Below are 17,231 nucleotides of genomic sequence, written 5' to 3' on the forward strand. Positions count from 1 at the left end.
CTGTCTCCAAAAATTTCAGAGTCTGGTTGGAAGCTAGTGTGTAAATAAATAGTATAATACAAAGGAAAAAGGTCATAATGGAAAGATGTACAATGTATTCTGATAATAGATTCATCTAGGGCAAGTTGAGAACGGATTAGTAACATCTTCAAGAAGAAAATGATCTTTGAGTCTTAAAGTCTGGAAAAGCATTTAAGAGGGCAGGGAAGCAACATGATAAAGTATGGATGTCTTCCCCGTACACACCCCCATGCACGCACATACACTCTCACATGCTTTAAAAGGTTGTTTTAGATAATTGGTTCACAGACCATTAACATCAGGATCACCTGTGACACATGTTAAACATGCAGAGTTTCTGACACCACATCAGACTCCCAGGAACAGAGTCATTAGGAGCTGCCTTGGAAATCTGCCATTGTAACCAGATTCTAGGTAATTCCAATGCATACATTAATAATGGAGAAATACGTTATAGGAATGTAAAACAGTTTTCATTGTAACTGGTGCTTGTCAGGAATCTCACATAAATAAGGAAATATCTTAGACATATCTGTCATCCTGGTAGCCATTCAGAAGGCGTATTAGAGGTGTTTTAAGTTTGTGAAAGAATGATTATTACCTAGTATAAACTGTGGCCATGGGTCTGGAAAAGAAATAATAGCTTTCATAAACATCTAGAAAGGAAAATTGATAAGATTTACTGCTAGATTGGATTGGGTAGGAAAAATTCAGGGAGAAGGTATGTTCCACATTCTGGGATGACTCACAGGAACGTGGGTGACACACATTATACAAGGGAATTTAAAAGGAAATAATGAGCCTGAGATACTGATGGTACATCCGGGTGAAGATTAGCAACAAGCAGATTTCTACATTTAGGAGAAAGACCAAGATATTTAGAAGTTACAGACCTACTGATGTCAGTTGCCTTGATGGGATTTTAGAAGGCATATGTTGAAGGTGAAACTGAGAGGGTCAGTGGGGCTCTTCAGAATACTAGCGTTCCACCTGTGCTCGGAGAAAAGGAAAAGTTAGTTGATGCAGCTCGTATTTCCAAAGAGAAATGGGAGAGGGGGGGGTGTAGGGCGCTGTGAGCTCCAGCCCTGCACACAACTCCACTGTCCACAAAAAATAACAGTAGCGCATTCACCTTGGTGCAACTAGCTGTTGGGCAAATATGACTCATGATTTAGTCAAAATGCAACTTTATTTTTGTCTCTAATTGCCCCTTTAAAATGTATTAAATGAGGGTATTTTCTCTGGTCATTGATGCTTCTACAGACTGATGGCTCTTCCCCTTCGTTGTAGGTAACAGAGGGATCCTGGTCAATATTGTCATACACATAGTCTCAGTTATGTAATTAGAATGTTCATTCCTTGATCTGTTTTCAAAATTCCAAAGTTAATGTAGCATCAGAACCTTTTCTCTTCCTTCAGCTGGGGCCTGTTTCTGGTTGGAAGCTTATAGTAGGAAAGATGGCTATAACTGGCTTCTGTATTTCACATCGTTGCCTCCTCAAGCTGGCTTCTTGAGGTTCCATTCCCTCTGGGACTGGGAAATAGGAAGGAAAGAATGGGAGAAAATAATGGGTAAGTCTTTGGTGACACACTTCCTTGGCAATCTGGCTTGTCGTTCTCGGGTCCTAAGACATTAGGCTTCTTTCTCTCGTGGGGAACTTTCATGAGACCTTCAGCAGGTCCCTTCTGGGGTCCTCCACCTGCCTTGTTCTTCCTCCACCACAGATGCAGCTTCATTTCAGGTGGTCCTCCTTCCTCAGCACCTCAGCCCACCTCCAGCTTCTTGTTCCTGGGGTCTTCGGTGAAGAGAACTCAGGGTTCCACGTGCTCACTCTTCCTCTTTTCACGAGTCCCACCCCTCTGTGGTCAGTGACTCAGTGATTGCACGGTGACCTTAAGGCAGCAGAGCAGTTGCTCCCCATCTCTACTTCTTGCTGAATTCCTCTAGCAGGCTCAGCCCCACTCCACTGTCCCTGCAAGTGCAGGGGACAAATGGGAAACTCTATGAATTGTTTCTTTGAAGATTCCCTCTGTAGTTCTGAGATGAGAACACAGCACCTTGCCAAAACCTTCCCCTAAGGGGTTGATAAGGCATCAAAAATCAAGCAACAGCTCAGTTGATAACAGTGATATTACAACAACCCTATTAATATCTCCATTTTATAGGAGACAAAACTAAATTATAGAAGGGTAAAGATTTTTGTCCTTATTTAGCACACTGAGAATATGGGGTGAAGGCAAGATACGCACTCAGATAGTTGAATCCCCAGGGCCTCGGCTCTGAACTGCTATGTCACTCTGCCTGGTTTTGAAGCTATTCCAGTTTTTCCTTTGCAATATTCACTGTAAGAATTTAGTAATTCCTTCAGCTTTCATTGTTCTCATCTTGAGATCTGTGAAACAATGTATGACAATCGTTTTTCTTCAGCTATATCTTTGATGAACAAGAGAAGATTACAGGTTACCGGCCTCCCTAATCTCAGAGGAGATTATCCTCTTGGCATTTTGGCCAGTGAAGCTTCTGGTTCTGATGACTTTTCATTTTTAACAATAACATGGGACACTGGACTTGGGATATGCAGAAGGGGACACTGGAGTTGGGATATGCAGAAGGAAACACTGCCAGTCTCCACTACCATGTCTTCTGAAGGGCAAAATAATTCTAAACCCAAGAAAGGCCATGTGGTTTCATTACCCACAAGATTAAGAACGGATAAACAATGTTTTGTGTTTTGTGAGATTACCCCTTCTTTTCCTTTTTCTTCTTTGAATGAAAAGCTGTATTTACATAATAATATGCTTATTAACACCATTGTAGCTACTTTGCTGTATCTCTATCATTTCATACTATAGGATATAAATGTCCTCCTTGATATAATGGATAATCTAATACCAGTTCACACTGCACAGTAATATCTTTTGGTAGATCACAAAACAATAATGATACATGATTGCTGAAACACATTTATAGCATCAGCTGTAATAATTCAGCTGGTACCAAAAGCTACATGTCAGTGCACAGCTTTTCCTTTCTTCTCATTCTCTTCCATGGTTTTGTGCTTCTGTGTTATAATAATAAAGGCTAGAAAGAAAATAATCTTTCACTATTTAAGACACTATAAATCTACAAAATTGATGTTGTATCATTCATAGATGACCTGCTTCTTGGTGAAGATTTGTTAGCAAAGCAAGCCCTTGTTGAAATTTTCTTAAATTTAGTCTGTGATGAAACCTGCTGTCAGCATGAAGACCAATTTTTCAGTATCTTCCATTATGGATGTGTTTTTTCTTTCTTGGACAACTTGTTTCTCATTTCATTCTTCCCACCCCTACCCCCTCCAAAGACAGCAAATATAATCATTTACTTGCTGACAGAAAAGACTTAAAATTGTATATTTAAAAAGAATACATTATTTTAAATCACATTAAAGTAAAACTGGATATTAATAGAAATATGAGAAATTAAAAGATAAGACAATAAAACCCCAATCATTTGGAAGTTAAAAAGCAAAACACAGCATATAATTCTTTCTCATGTAACTATTTTGTCAAAGAGAAAAATAAAATTGCAATTATGGACTATAAAAATAATGCATACTAGGACTGCCAGAATGACTGTGTGAGGATCTCAGTGGACACATTTAACATGAGAATAATGAAACAACCACAAAAGCAGCAAGAACAAAAACCGTTTAAAGTCTCTGGAAAATGTCATAAGAACGTGCAGCAAATGGAGGCATATTTATTCAAGAGAATGAGCTAACTCTCTGTAAGAAGAGTGCGAGTCTGCTGCGTTTGAGCAGGGCCAGGCTCTTCCTCTTCCTCCCCCTCCCCGAGTCCGTGTTATCGCAGCTCCGCTCTGGAATGTGTGGCCAAGATGGAGACTCTCTCTCCCCACAGCTCCCAGTCTCCGTCTAGTTTAATCCCAGGACTGGCAGGCCACTTGGTGTCACTCATTTCCCCACCCCTGCCTCAGCTCTGTGTTGTGGAAGTCGGCTCCAGCCGGGCATGGCCCAGAGGACTGGGCTCCCTTCTGCCGCCCGCCAGCCCTCGCTGCTGGGGGAGAAGCTGTAGCCGAGCACGGTAGGCAAGGATGCCGGGCTCCAGCTGCCCCGCTCTAGCTCGCTTATGAAGTGGAGGCTCCATTCTGGGAGGGTAATCCAGGAAGACCAGCGAGCACTGTTGTCCACTGCCAAGGACCACTTGTAGAGTGGAAGTGTTACTCTGTGTGCATCTGGCCGGTTTCCCTGCCCCCAGTAATGGCACGGGGGTGTGGGGGCTCTGCCCAGGGAGAGAGGCAGGCTGTAATGATTGTGATCTCCCCAAGTCTGCCTGAGGAGTCTGCTTTGGGAAGAGAGAGCGCTGGAGCACTGAGATTAGGCCATCATTCCTTGGTCTGTACTTTCCACGTCTCGACTGCGGGAAAGGACAAAGTAATCAGATTGCTATGGGACCCAAAGTGACGCAGCCAGCCAGCCTCCTCCATCAGGAGAACCTGAAGCAAGATTTTGTGTTTTGGATGTATGGGTCTCAAAGAAGGCGTTAAGCTCCAATTGAGAGAGCAGAGTCGGTGGGGGTCAGTCCGTTTCTGTTTTGAGTGTTGATAAAGAAAGAAACCCCTCAAGTCCTACCCCTGGGGAAGGGAAAGAGGAATCGGTAGCAGGAAAGGGCAGGAGCTCTACATCTTAGGAGTCTGAATCCAGAGTCATCCTAGGATAGCACCTTTTCAGTGTCTACTGCCTTGAGAAAGTGGCTATGTGATACCTAAATTGAAAGATTTAAGAACAAGGGAATGGTGACGTGGAAATCAGGAAGAGGCATACTTGAATAATTTGAGCCCAGAGGCTGAGCTATTTTCTGTTAAAGGTAATCAAGGCCTGGTTGGGCAGGAAGCCCTCTCACCTAATGGCCTGGTAGCAGCTTCAGCCTCAGGCAGCCCACATTTATCAGGAATCTGGGAGGCCACGTGAGCTACAACTAAAGAAGGTTAATTAGACATCAGGGCTCTGTCTCGCCTATGAAAATCCAACCAATTCTTTTCTACATTGGACCAGACAGAATCTGGGAGTGTGCTTGAGCCCCCTCAGGTGCACAGGGTGAAGTTGCTCGTTAAGGAGGTAACAGGACATGCCAGCTAGCTCTACAGCCAGGAACTTAGCAGTTTGGATTTGGAAAAATAAAACACACAAACAAACGAACAAACAGTAATAGTATTGTCCCTGGTGTTCTGGGCCGTGCCCGCGGGCTACACAAACATGATCTGTGTAAATTTGAATGTTATATTTGTCGTTTTGCCGCTGAAATTTCACAGTGTGAGCTTACTACTAGTTCAGTTGGGAAGAGGCACAATGAAGCAGGAAAATTGGTGATATGAGAATGTTACTTTGTAATTAAATAATTTATATGCACCTCTGTTTTTCTTACAAAAAGTAATTATACTAAATGCAATGTGGTATGCTAGATCAGTTCCTGGAACAGAAGAATGGCATTATGGGAAGCATTGCTGCCATCCAAAGTCTGGAGTTGAGTTAATAGTGATGTACTGATGTTGGTTTCTGTTTTGGCAAACGTATTATGGTTAAGATGTTGACAATAGGAGTAATTAGGTGAAGGGTGTGTGGGAGCTCTCTGTACTATCTTTGCAACTTTTCTGTGAATTTAAAATAATTCCAAAATGCAAAGTTAATCCAAAAAGTAATTATGACTCACGTGTCATCTTCAGCATGCTATTTTTCTCTAAAATTTCCAGCTGAGAATAGTGAACATTTTAGTGAAGAGCCAAGGCATGTAAAATTCCAACCACACTACAGACTCAAAATGTTGGCACATGGTTGATACAAGTGTTCAGTCTAGTTGCTGCTTATTCTAAGGAGTACTCAGGATGCTTTAATATTTCTAATAATTGATTTAAGCAGGGACTACAAGGGGGCACAATTAAACTTACAAAGGAAAGGAAATCCGTCAGTTAACACTGTTAAATTTGACACGCTATCAATTACAAAGGAGCTACACATTTGCTCTTTAGGTTTATCTATCTATCTATCTATCTATCTATCTATCATTTATTTACTTACTTACATGAAGGTTCTGGGGATTGAACCCAGGACCTCATGCATGCTAAGCATGAACTCTACCACTGAGCTATACCCTCTCCCAACACATTTGCTTTATTATAATTTACTTGGGTTTCATTTTCCAACTGGAACTTTCTTCTCATGTTCTTTTTTGTGTATGTTTTTAGCAATATTAATTTTTCAGTAACTTTTAATTTAGTGGCACATCAAAGCACACACAGAAAAGGGTACTCTTTGGCACTCTTCCCAAGTCATAACCCAATTCTACCAACAGGATAACATTTCTAACCCTCATTCTTCCAGTTTATCTACTCTGGAGGTGAACAAATGCCTCATAAAACAGCCCAGTGGTGCAATGACCACTTCAGTATTAGAGGGACACAGAAGGTGCTAGCATTTTACATTAGATGCAACATTTTATTGTAACTGTAAGTTCACAGTGGCCTTTAGGTTTTTGCTACAGTGTTAGTAACGATTCACACTTGGTATTTGCCAAGAAATGGAAAGATGTCACGTAGTCACATTTGATAAAGCAAGTATAAGGAGATGAAGACAAGAATTTAGGGTAAATTGTGTGAAAGATAATGATACAGGAAATATCCAGTGCTACACTTTAATAAAGTACTGGCGATTTAATGTGTTTCGTAGCAAAAGATGCTGTTCCAAGTTAATTGGTACTTAGTACTTATTATTTTCAAAGTACCTAGTGATGCCCTGAGCAGTTTTTCTTAAACAGGTGGGCATACGCAGAAAGCTATCTTCCCATTTTTCTGTTTGTACAAATAGATCCCAAGATAATTCTAGGTTATCTGATTAAAATGAACCTAAAAGGAAATAACTAATATTTGCTATAACTTTTGCTTACCTAAATTATGAAATTCTTGTTTTGAATTAATTTATCCTTACTCTGGAATTTATACTTCAATTATTGTTCTTTACTTTTTGATAATACAGAAAATCACTAAAGTATAGGATGGTTTTGTGAATAAATGAAGTCCTCATTACTTTTACTACTGTTATCAAATACATTGTTTATGTAGAATCCTCCTCACAGTTTTTCCAGGTTAAAAAAAAAAGAACATCACTATATTCCTATTGTGTATTTTGCATTTTCAATTAATATTGATTATTAAAGTTTTCTGTTTTCACATAGACTTTATAATTATAATTATAATGGATAAATAATATTACATCAAGTGAGCTACTATGCCAGAATTGACTGAAATGTTCATCTACTGGAGAACATTTTAATTTCTTTCAACATTGTAGATAGCACTGCAATTGGCATCTTTATGCAGTTTTTTTTTTTGCTTAATTACTTTCTTAATAAAAATTTCCCAGAAGTGAGATCATTGTCTTAAAACAGTAGCTATGCTCTAGTTCTTGAGATACATTTTCCTATTGTGTTTTATCATTTTGCTATACCACTTGCATGCATGGACATTCAATGAGGCATTCCATATATGTTAACAAACCTTATGTTTTCATTATAGTCCCTCAGAATACGATTTGGATAGATAATTTGAATATGTTCACTTATATTTTTGTTATATATAGCAGTGTACTTGTTTTATTTTATTTTTCTTTGAAAGATAGAATTTATCTGCCTAGGATATGAGCAACCTTGTTTTTTTGCAGTTCCAGATTTTAAGAACTGTACTATGACCAGGTTGCACATTTAATACCAGTATTTGATAAAAGTAAATTTTGGTACTTAACTGTATATGAGCATATATAACTTCTCTTTCTTCCTAAGTGAAATCGAGTCTAGTTGCAATGTTTGCAGTATTCTAAATTATCAGCTTATTCATACTTTTCATTTTATTAAAAAAAGTGACATCTGAAGGATTTTTCTGCTAACATAGTTTTTATTTGCTTATGCAAAGCTGTATAGTGACATAGTGAATAACAATAAACATTGCCACATAATTAGTTAAAGGAATCAAGTCAATTAAAGTAGATTATAATCATAAAACAGTCACAACTACTCTTCTTAGTATCGGTGATAGCAATTATAGAAACTGTGAGTGTTGGATTCGTCTGATCCTTGAGAATTATAATGGGTAGATTTGCTTCCATTATTATTAGATAATAATACATTGGTACTGATTAATGAGCTGCAAACAGTGCAATGACTTAGAAAAAAAGTATGACAAGACTAGATAAACAAAAGGATCTATTTTAATTAGAATAATATAATCTGATACAGTCTCAAGGTGTGCTTTCTTTTAACTGACTTTCTTCCAGCTCAGCAACTCTGTATTACCTGGGATGACCTTATTCATAGAGGAAAGAGGGTGGATTTCTGCTCTCACTCGGCTGTTACCGAGCTGGGTGTTGTACAGGATGTCACCAAACCATTTCTTTGTATATAGACTTGCCAGTTCTAATATCGTATAACCATATGATGAGGAGTAAGTGTTAGGATGAAACTATAATAATGGAAAACATTGGAAATGGGTGAAGGCTCACCATTTTCTTGAGGGACACAAAAAATGAGTATAAAACAACTTTCTTTATGGAGTAATTTTGAGAGTATGTTCAGGTGTAATTTTGCCACTACCTGTGTTCTCAGAGGATTACGCTTTTATCTTTACATACATTGCATTATTACCTATGAATCACTGATTGTTTTCATTTTGTTTATTGGTTAACAAGAGGAAGGACAGGCATTGATGTATTTGTCCTAAGTGGTGTGCTACTCAACTTTTGTACACTGGATCGTACTTCTGGGGTGGAGTACAGTCAAAGGCATTTCTAAGTGAAATTAAGCCACTTCTAGCCAGCAAACTGATCTAATGAGGGCACTAATAAATCCAGCTGGATTGAGACTTCCTTCGAATAAAGCAATTGTGTGCAATAAACAACTAAAACGTCATAAATCATTTGAGATTGAACTGCCCACGATAGAAATTGCTTGACAACCACTCCTTTTCATAGTATTTCTCCATAAGTCTGCCCGTGGAAGGAAAAGAGGTAAATCTGGAAAAAATGAGGCATGGGTAATTTACTTCTGAAATACTTGCTTTCTCAGTGGTGACCTTAGGATTATCCTTTTCAGTTTTCTCTGGTTTCCAGACACAGATTCTGTTTGGATTCATAAATTTTAATCCCACCCTGTATGTATAGGTGTGTGAGTGTGTGTGTGTGGGTGTGGGTGTATATATACATATATAAATTTGGTTAATTTCTTTTTTGTTCAGCATACATTTACTGGGTATCTAATGTATGTCATGTTAATGGTGGGTGAGGGGGTGGGCTAGAAAGATTTGTATGAACCTTTCCCAGGTGAAGCTAGACTTTGCAGTAAGTCCTGGTCAGAATTTCTGCCCACAAGTAGGTGAAGCAGCAGAAAGTAAAGACTACGGTGTCTTATCTAGCAGACCTGAGAGAGGTCCCGTGAGTTTTGAGGGTATCAAAGAGCATCTAAGAGCTTCTGGGTCACTGAGAATGATTTAGAGTAAATTTCCTCATCTACACAATGGAGAACTGAGGTGAAAATCAAATGAGTAGAAAGACATAGAATTCTCTGAGCTTAGAGCAGTGCCTGGCATATAGTTAGTGATCAGTATGTATACATGTATGTAGTAGCAATAGTAATGGTATAGAACAGGGGGAAAAACAGACTGAAACATACCCTAGTTCTACCTGACTATGGGCACTGCAGATACAGAATCGGAAAGATTATGAACACAAACCCTGCATGTTAATGATCAATACCTCTGTGTATTTTTGTGGTGTGTGTGCGTATGTGCATGTACACCTACAGTTCATTTCAAAGATCAAAGGTAGCTCTTTCCAATACTTTTTATAGAAAGCCCTTAATTATAGAACCCATTTAATTATATTTAAGCATAAGTACCTGACTTGGACCTACTCCTCTGATATCACAGCCACTGATTTCGTGTGGGTTCCCCAGTTGGGTAGACCCCATCACAAAGCCTTATTCAACTGATACCCCAGCAGAAAGTCCCCAAAAGGACTTCACTGGTCATCATTTCATTGCTCTTTCAATTGTTGGAGAATAATATAGACTCACTGTGCTTATTTAATGGATTCCCTCTTCAAAGTAGAGGTCTGAATATTGCCCTCTAGTTATACATTAAATATTCTCAATAAATAACTGTCTATTCCTACTAAATATCTCTTGACACATACCACAAAATATCTCTAGTCCTATAATTTTTTCTTGAGAAGAAAGAGGTGGGATGCATTTAATCTGTAAGGTCAATTTAGAGGGTCTAAATACTCAATGTTACACATGTCAGAGAAGGAGAGTGGTTTATGATCTAGAATGCCTTGATCTCTTTTTTTCCAAATATCTTATATTAAGGTTGCTCATTTTCATGTATTCCTCAAAATGTGAAAATTCAGTTAGCAGGATGCCACTAGCCTAATCTTCGTCTTTCACCTTAGCAATGTGCCGCATTTTGGTAAGAAAAGTGAGACATAGTAATTAGCAGTTGGGATCAAGGCCACTGATCCCATTGCCACGCCCGTAGGAGTTCTTTATTCAACATTGTGTAAAAATGGCCAAGGGACTTTCAGGAGGAGACCTGTCCGAGTAAGGGCATAGAATGGAATATGGATATCATGTTGATGACAAAGTAGATAGTCTGGCTATTCAAAACCAGAAATTCCTTATTGTGGAGCAGTGGGATGTTTGGGTGGAAGAGAACTCTGGAGGGAGAAAAAGATTGAATGCCGAGAAGGTGAATGAGGACTTTCCTTGAGGGTGGTAGGACAGAGACTATGGCAGATATCTTGACTGCGAGGAAATGTTTAGTAGTTTTGATCTAGATTTATTGGTTGGTCATTCCTGTGGCAAGCAATTGGGAAGCTTTGAATGTGAGGAAAAAGTAATGTACAAGAAAAAAATGAAGCTATCGATTCAAGTAATTTGATACTATTTAGTCCAAAATCAAAAATGCAAAAAAAAAAAAAAGACACAAAACCAAAAATCCTCAATGCACTAGATAACAAACTAGTTGCATTCGCATCTCTCTCTATTTGCCAGAGATAGAGGAACTTCAAGGACAAATACCTAGTGTGTTACCCTCAAAGAGCCATAACATATATTGGCTTGTGTTCCGCTCATAAAGGAGAGAGAGAGCAGCCATTTGCAAAAATAAGATGTTATAAATATGCCACTGGTTGAAGAGGAGGAGAATCATGCAGACCTGCTGTTTGTTATGGGCCTGTGGCTAGCAACGTAGTTCTCCAAATCACTGTGTGACATCACTTGTAAATTGATGACATTCATCTGATGGGCTCATGCAGAAGTAAATTGCTGTTTCAGGTAATGCTACATGACTGAAATGAAAAGGAATGAACTGGACCGTTCCTTCCTTAATGACTGGCCCCTTCTTACCCTCTCCCCATAATTCTAGACATTTCTCTGGTTCTTGTAAGTCCTGGTAACAAGAAAGTATTTGGTGGCTCTGTAAACTTTGAAATGCTTACAATATTGGTTCTTTACCATACCAAAAGAGCAGTGGGGAGCAAGAAAGGAGAACCAGGGAAAAGAGGGAAGGAACACGCGTACATTCCACATTTCACAGCTCTAAGGAGCCAGAAAGGGTGTGAACATTTATTATAAAGTTTTGGAGCAATGCACTTTTATTTGATACATTTCCTATTTTAAAAAATTAATGAAAGTGTCCTAGAAAATTATGAAAAGAAGAACATAAAATTTATTTCTAATCCTATCACCTCTATATTATATTTTGATACCTATAATTCAGTTTTTTCATGTGTGTATGTGTGTGTATTTACAGTGGGGTCGTGTGGTACATCTTTTTTATAATTTACTTTTTTGTATCGTCTTGATAATTTTTTAAAAATAGACTTTATTTTTTAGAGCAGGTTTAAGTTCACAGCAAAATTGAGTACCACCCTTACTGCATGCAGACCTCTCCATCAGCATCTCATCCTTTAAATGATGCATATTCAAATAATAATGAGGGCCTCATATTTTATATCAGTTTATCCTTCCCTCAAACAGTATCTTCAAAAATACTCTACTTTACTCCATGTCCCCATTTTCTTTTAAATAAACACAATATATTAATCATGGCCCTCTGTTGTACAGAATTCCACCTGGAGCTGTCATTCACTCTGCACCAACTGAAAATATTTGAGAGCCTTCTCTTGTGTTCCTCCCCTTCCCCCAACAATTTCATACATAATCTATGGATAATGCTACAGTACTTTTTTTTTTGTGACTGAATGTATGCCTGATCAGGAAGGAGCGATCACAGAATAATAAGTGTAATCACATCAAGGAGGGCTTTGTTGTTTCATCTGTGAAGCGTGCCTATTGAAACCTGCACCTGCTCCAAATCAGGAAATGCTTTCAGGTTGTCAAGTATCAATTATCAATGACTCCCAATAGAACTGTACTGAAAACAGAATGAATGTGTTTCCTAGAAAAGTTATCTAAATTGGCTTGCCCATGGTTACCCTTAATTGTTTTATGGGGAGGAAGTGTACACCGTATCACAGAAATAGAAAAATGAAAATGAAGATTTATATGCATCTTTTGCTCCTTTTTTTCTGGTCTAAAGAACAACTATTCTTTTGGTGGATAGTTGTTTAAAGGGATAACTTGAATATATATATTTTTGTCTTTCTGAGCTATTTAATCTCAATATGCTAAGGCTGTTGAAATTTAGAATCCTTATAGAACCTGAAATACTAAAACCAGAGTGGATGAGTATTGACTTAATAGCTTTCATTTGGCCTTGTTAGCGAACACTTAAATCACTTAATTCAAGGTTATCCCCAAAGAATAAGTTATGCTTTTGTTCTACAGTGAAGCTACTATCTTTCAATGTCAAAACATAAGACGTATTTCCTAGGAAAACTCGGCAAAATAACTTCTCATTCTATTCTATGCAAAGAAGACTATGAAATTGTTTTTCAATGTGCTCCAAAGTCCCATTTAATCAATAATTTATGGTACATTACCTTTTAATCTCAAAACATATAACTAGTTTATGTCTCATTCACCTGAAATATATTAACATCTGTTATCAGCTAAGAAGTGAGATTTGAAATTTGTAAAATGGTTGATATCAGGTAAACAAGTTGGTGAATGAGGCAACATTATAGGAATTTCAGAGAAAAGGCCTGCTCTCTGTCTAATTTTCTTTCAGATCCTAACTGATCCTTTCCCATCTTGCGCCATCTCACATCTTCCTTCACAAAAGCTGCCATTCAGATTGATGGAGACTCTCCATCCAGGGGACGCACAAGGGGTGAAGAGCTGTACGAGGACAGGGTTGATGATAAGCAATCAGAAATCCTGCATAATTAAATGATGCTTTGCTGGCTTCAGCTGAGAGCACTTAAAGTGGTTCTGCTGGGCATTCGAGGTCCTTGATGAGATCTCAGTCAGCTGTGACATTATCCTTAAAGGAAGTCTTCTGTGATGTCTGGAGAAATACCATTTCCGAGATCAAACTGAGTTGCAGCTAGGATCATTTTTGTCAGCAGTCAGTTTGAACGTCCTCGTTAGATGGCAAATTGGGATTCCTGGACGTGGGATTGCCTCTTTCTCATATGGCCTCAGGCATTTTCACTTTTCTAGGCTGATTTCCTGAGTTTAAGGGATCAGAAGTCAACTATAAGAATCTTTGGATTCAGTAATCATTTATTGGATGCTTGCAATGAACCAATCATTGTCCTAAGGCTTAGAGGGTCTAAAACAAATGAACATACAATCTGTGCATATTTCATACTATATTGGTAATAAGCAAATACTAATAAAATCAACAATAACAAATTATGTAAAAAGTTGGAAATGGAATTTAATCTCTACCCCTGTAAACTTGAGTTGTTTACCCATGGCCTACTGGCTGGTGTTAATTTTTAATGGAGGAAAAATATGCTGACCAAAAGTGGCAGGCATGTAACTTTTTGCCTGTCTGTCCATTTGTCTGGTTACCTATGCTTTGAAAAATATCTTTTTCTATTTTATTATAAACATGCATACCCCTCTTAGAAAATCTCATATATTATATAATGTATTTGAGTATCTTTTTTGATAAATGTTACATCTTAATGAATAATCATTGTAATGAAATCTAGCAAAAATAGGAGTGTTTAAAGTATAAAGCTCCTTGATACACATACATTGGACCCTTGAACAATGGCAGGGGTGGTTAGGGGCACGAATGCTCCATGCAGTTCAAACTCTACCTATAACTTACATAGTCAGCCCTCCGTATCGGCCGTTTCTCCATCAGCACCTGGGTTCCTCAGTATTCCCAGTTCTGCACCTGCAGGTTCAATTAACCATGGGCCATGTAGTACTGTAGTATTTACTACTGAAAAAAAAAAAAACCCATGTTAAGCGGACTTGCACAGTTCAAACCTATGTTGTTCAAAGGCCAACTGTTTATTTATATGTTTGTTTAAGAAAATTGGGCTATAACTATACCTACAGCCCTAAACTTTGCTGTTTTTAAAACATCTTTACAGGGTAATATGTGCAGATTAAGCTCATTTTGTAATGGCTGTGTCATATTTCATTTTATGGTTACATTATATTGTATTCATTGAATATCCTTTTGATAGACATTTAGACTTATTCTAATTTTTAATAACATTAACGTCATTATACATACGCAAGGATTTCTGTGAAATATGAAGGGTTGCTGGATGCAACTGTATTTTAGATTTAGAGATATTACCTAACTGCCCAGCAAAATTTTTATGCCTCTTTGTACTTCCTCCAGTTACACTCGAAAATACCCATTTCCCTATGAGAATGTGACTTTTTGAAGGCAGAGCTTTAGCTGCATTTTTCACCACTACTTCTGATCATGTCACTTGTCAACTCAATTCCCGGCAGCGGCTTCTCATTGCTCTGCACAGCCTGCGCCCCGTTCAGCTCTCCATCTCATCCCTGCCGTTCCCTTCCTGCCCCGCTCCCCACCTGCTGTACTTCAGCCACACTGATTTTTCTTTTAGTTTCTCAAACACATTTGCTCCACCTTACTTAATGCTTCTGTTCATATTGTGGAATTTACTTGAAAGGTACTTTCCCCTCCTCTTTGCCCTGCTGTTTCCTACTCCTCTTTTAGAGTTTAGATTGAATGTTAACTTTTCAAAGGCAATTTCTCCTGTCCTAATGAGATTACTTCTAATATTATTAACTCCTATAGGAGCCACAGTATCTCCTTTAGAGGAGTTTTCACTACTTAAATACACATTTTGGTGTGTGTGTGTATTTAAAACATCTCTCTCCTCTTCTAGTATGTAAGCCTTATGAGAGCAGGAACCATTCTTGTCCTGAACACCAGGAACCCCCAGTCTTCAGCAAAGTGCCTCATACCCAGTAGAAGCTCCATGAATGTTTGTTGAATCAATGAATGTGTCCTTGGTGCCCAGCAAAACACCTAGGACACAGTAAGCACTCAGTAAATCATTACTGAGTAGAATAATTTATATTTCTTCACATATCTTCTCGGGACTATATGTTATATTTAAAGAAATAATACCAATCTAATTAAAAGAAAACTATTACAATTTGATTTTCACTTCTGTAATAACAGTGAGATCTGTTTTCATGTTTGTTGTTTCATGATGATTATTATTATATTTAATTTCTTCAGTGAATTCCTTATTCTTGTTGTTGGCTCATCTTTCTGTTAGGATAAAGAACAGTGTCTAGTCCAGTTCACCTTGTAGCATAGGCTGCTGTGTTTCTGCTACCCCTGACCACCCCCTCCATAGGAACACAAGCAGGGAAAGTACTCCCCCATTCATACCACTGTTGCAGAAGTTACAACCTTGCCTTCAACAGTGTTCGATGGCTTTCCCAGAACCAGTTTCTTTGATTTCACTCTGTCTTCTCCATAGGGCTCAGAAACAAGGCCTTCCTGTATCTTTGTCGTAACAATTTTTGATATCTGAAATGATGCTAGTTATTGATCTGTTTGCTTATTATTTGTGTATTCATGCCTCACAAGCCCCAATAAAAGACAAGGACTCTGTATTTCTGGTTATCGATGTCTTCAGTGGCAACAACAATAGTACTTGGAACACAGTGGGTGCTTAGTAATTATCCACTGAGTAATTGAATGGCTGGCCTGTATAAAAACATTCCAAGCTATAGGCATCATGATGCTAAAAAAAAAAATCATCTGTCTCTTCCAATATGGAGAGCTTATCCAAATCTGTGCTCTTCGGTCATCACTTCCTTTGGGATGAGTTTTCCCCTGGATGGTTCTCAGTTTTTCAGGCAACCAGAGCCCCTTCAGGTACCAGCTACAGGGGAGCACAGGTCTGTTGTGATCCTGGGAGGCGTCACAGCAGAGTAGGGATGGCTAAGCCCCCGGGGGTGGCTAACTGCCAGGGCTCTGGATCAGCCAGAGTTCAACATAGCTCCAGCCTCCTGCCAGCCGTTTCACCTTGGGCAATTTATTTAACCTCTGGTGCCTGCTTTTCCTCAATGGCCTAACTGACTTTCCTCAACTGAACTAACAGGAGTGCCTGCCTCGTGTAGTTAGTGCGAGGATTAATAGAGGTAATATATGTAAAGCACTTAGAGCAGTGCCTGACACATAGTAAGTGCTTGATGGATGTTGTATTATTATATTAGTCTGGGCTTCTAGACAGAGTTATGTATTTGTCTCCCTCTCTTGAGGTTAACAAAGAATCTGCATATATAAAGGTGGTGGTGAGGTAGGTAGGGCTTGTTTGCAAATTTCTGCCCAGGAATTATTTTTTCCTAAAAGCTCTTTTATGTGAAATGCCAGACGGTTTTAATTTTGGATTTTTTTTTTTTTTTTTACAAATGCTTGTGTTGGGAATAGGTATTATCTTATTTCATAGAAAAGTCTGAGGCATAGAAAGGTTAAATGATTTGCTCAAGGACATAATAAATGAATGGTGACTGGGAGATAGAAATTATATGACTTCTAGTCCACTGCCCCAGACCAGGCTCATTCTATTTAGATGTTATGTTCAGACTTAATATTATAGATCCAAACGACCTGGACTCATCTCACATTTCCTGTGTTGCAGCAGAATGCAGATGGTGAATATAAAAGGAAGGTTACAAGTCAAATGTTGTATGTATCATGGGCAGAAAGACTGTAAAATTGAAACATGATCCTGTCTATTATT

At 38.5% G+C, this 17,231-nt stretch overlaps 1 long non-coding RNA gene across 1 annotated transcript in view; it reads left to right on the forward strand.

Annotated features, from left to right (window-relative positions):
* LOC140690497 (uncharacterized) overlaps positions 1 to 17,231 on the forward strand; it is a 238,717-nt gene that overhangs the window by 21,085 nt on the left and 200,401 nt on the right. The gene's annotated exons all lie outside the window — the stretch shown is intronic.

The sequence above is a fragment of the Vicugna pacos genome, chromosome 30 (assembly GCF_048564905.1).
Source record: "Vicugna pacos chromosome 30, VicPac4, whole genome shotgun sequence".
NCBI lineage: Eukaryota > Metazoa > Chordata > Mammalia > Artiodactyla > Camelidae > Vicugna > Vicugna pacos.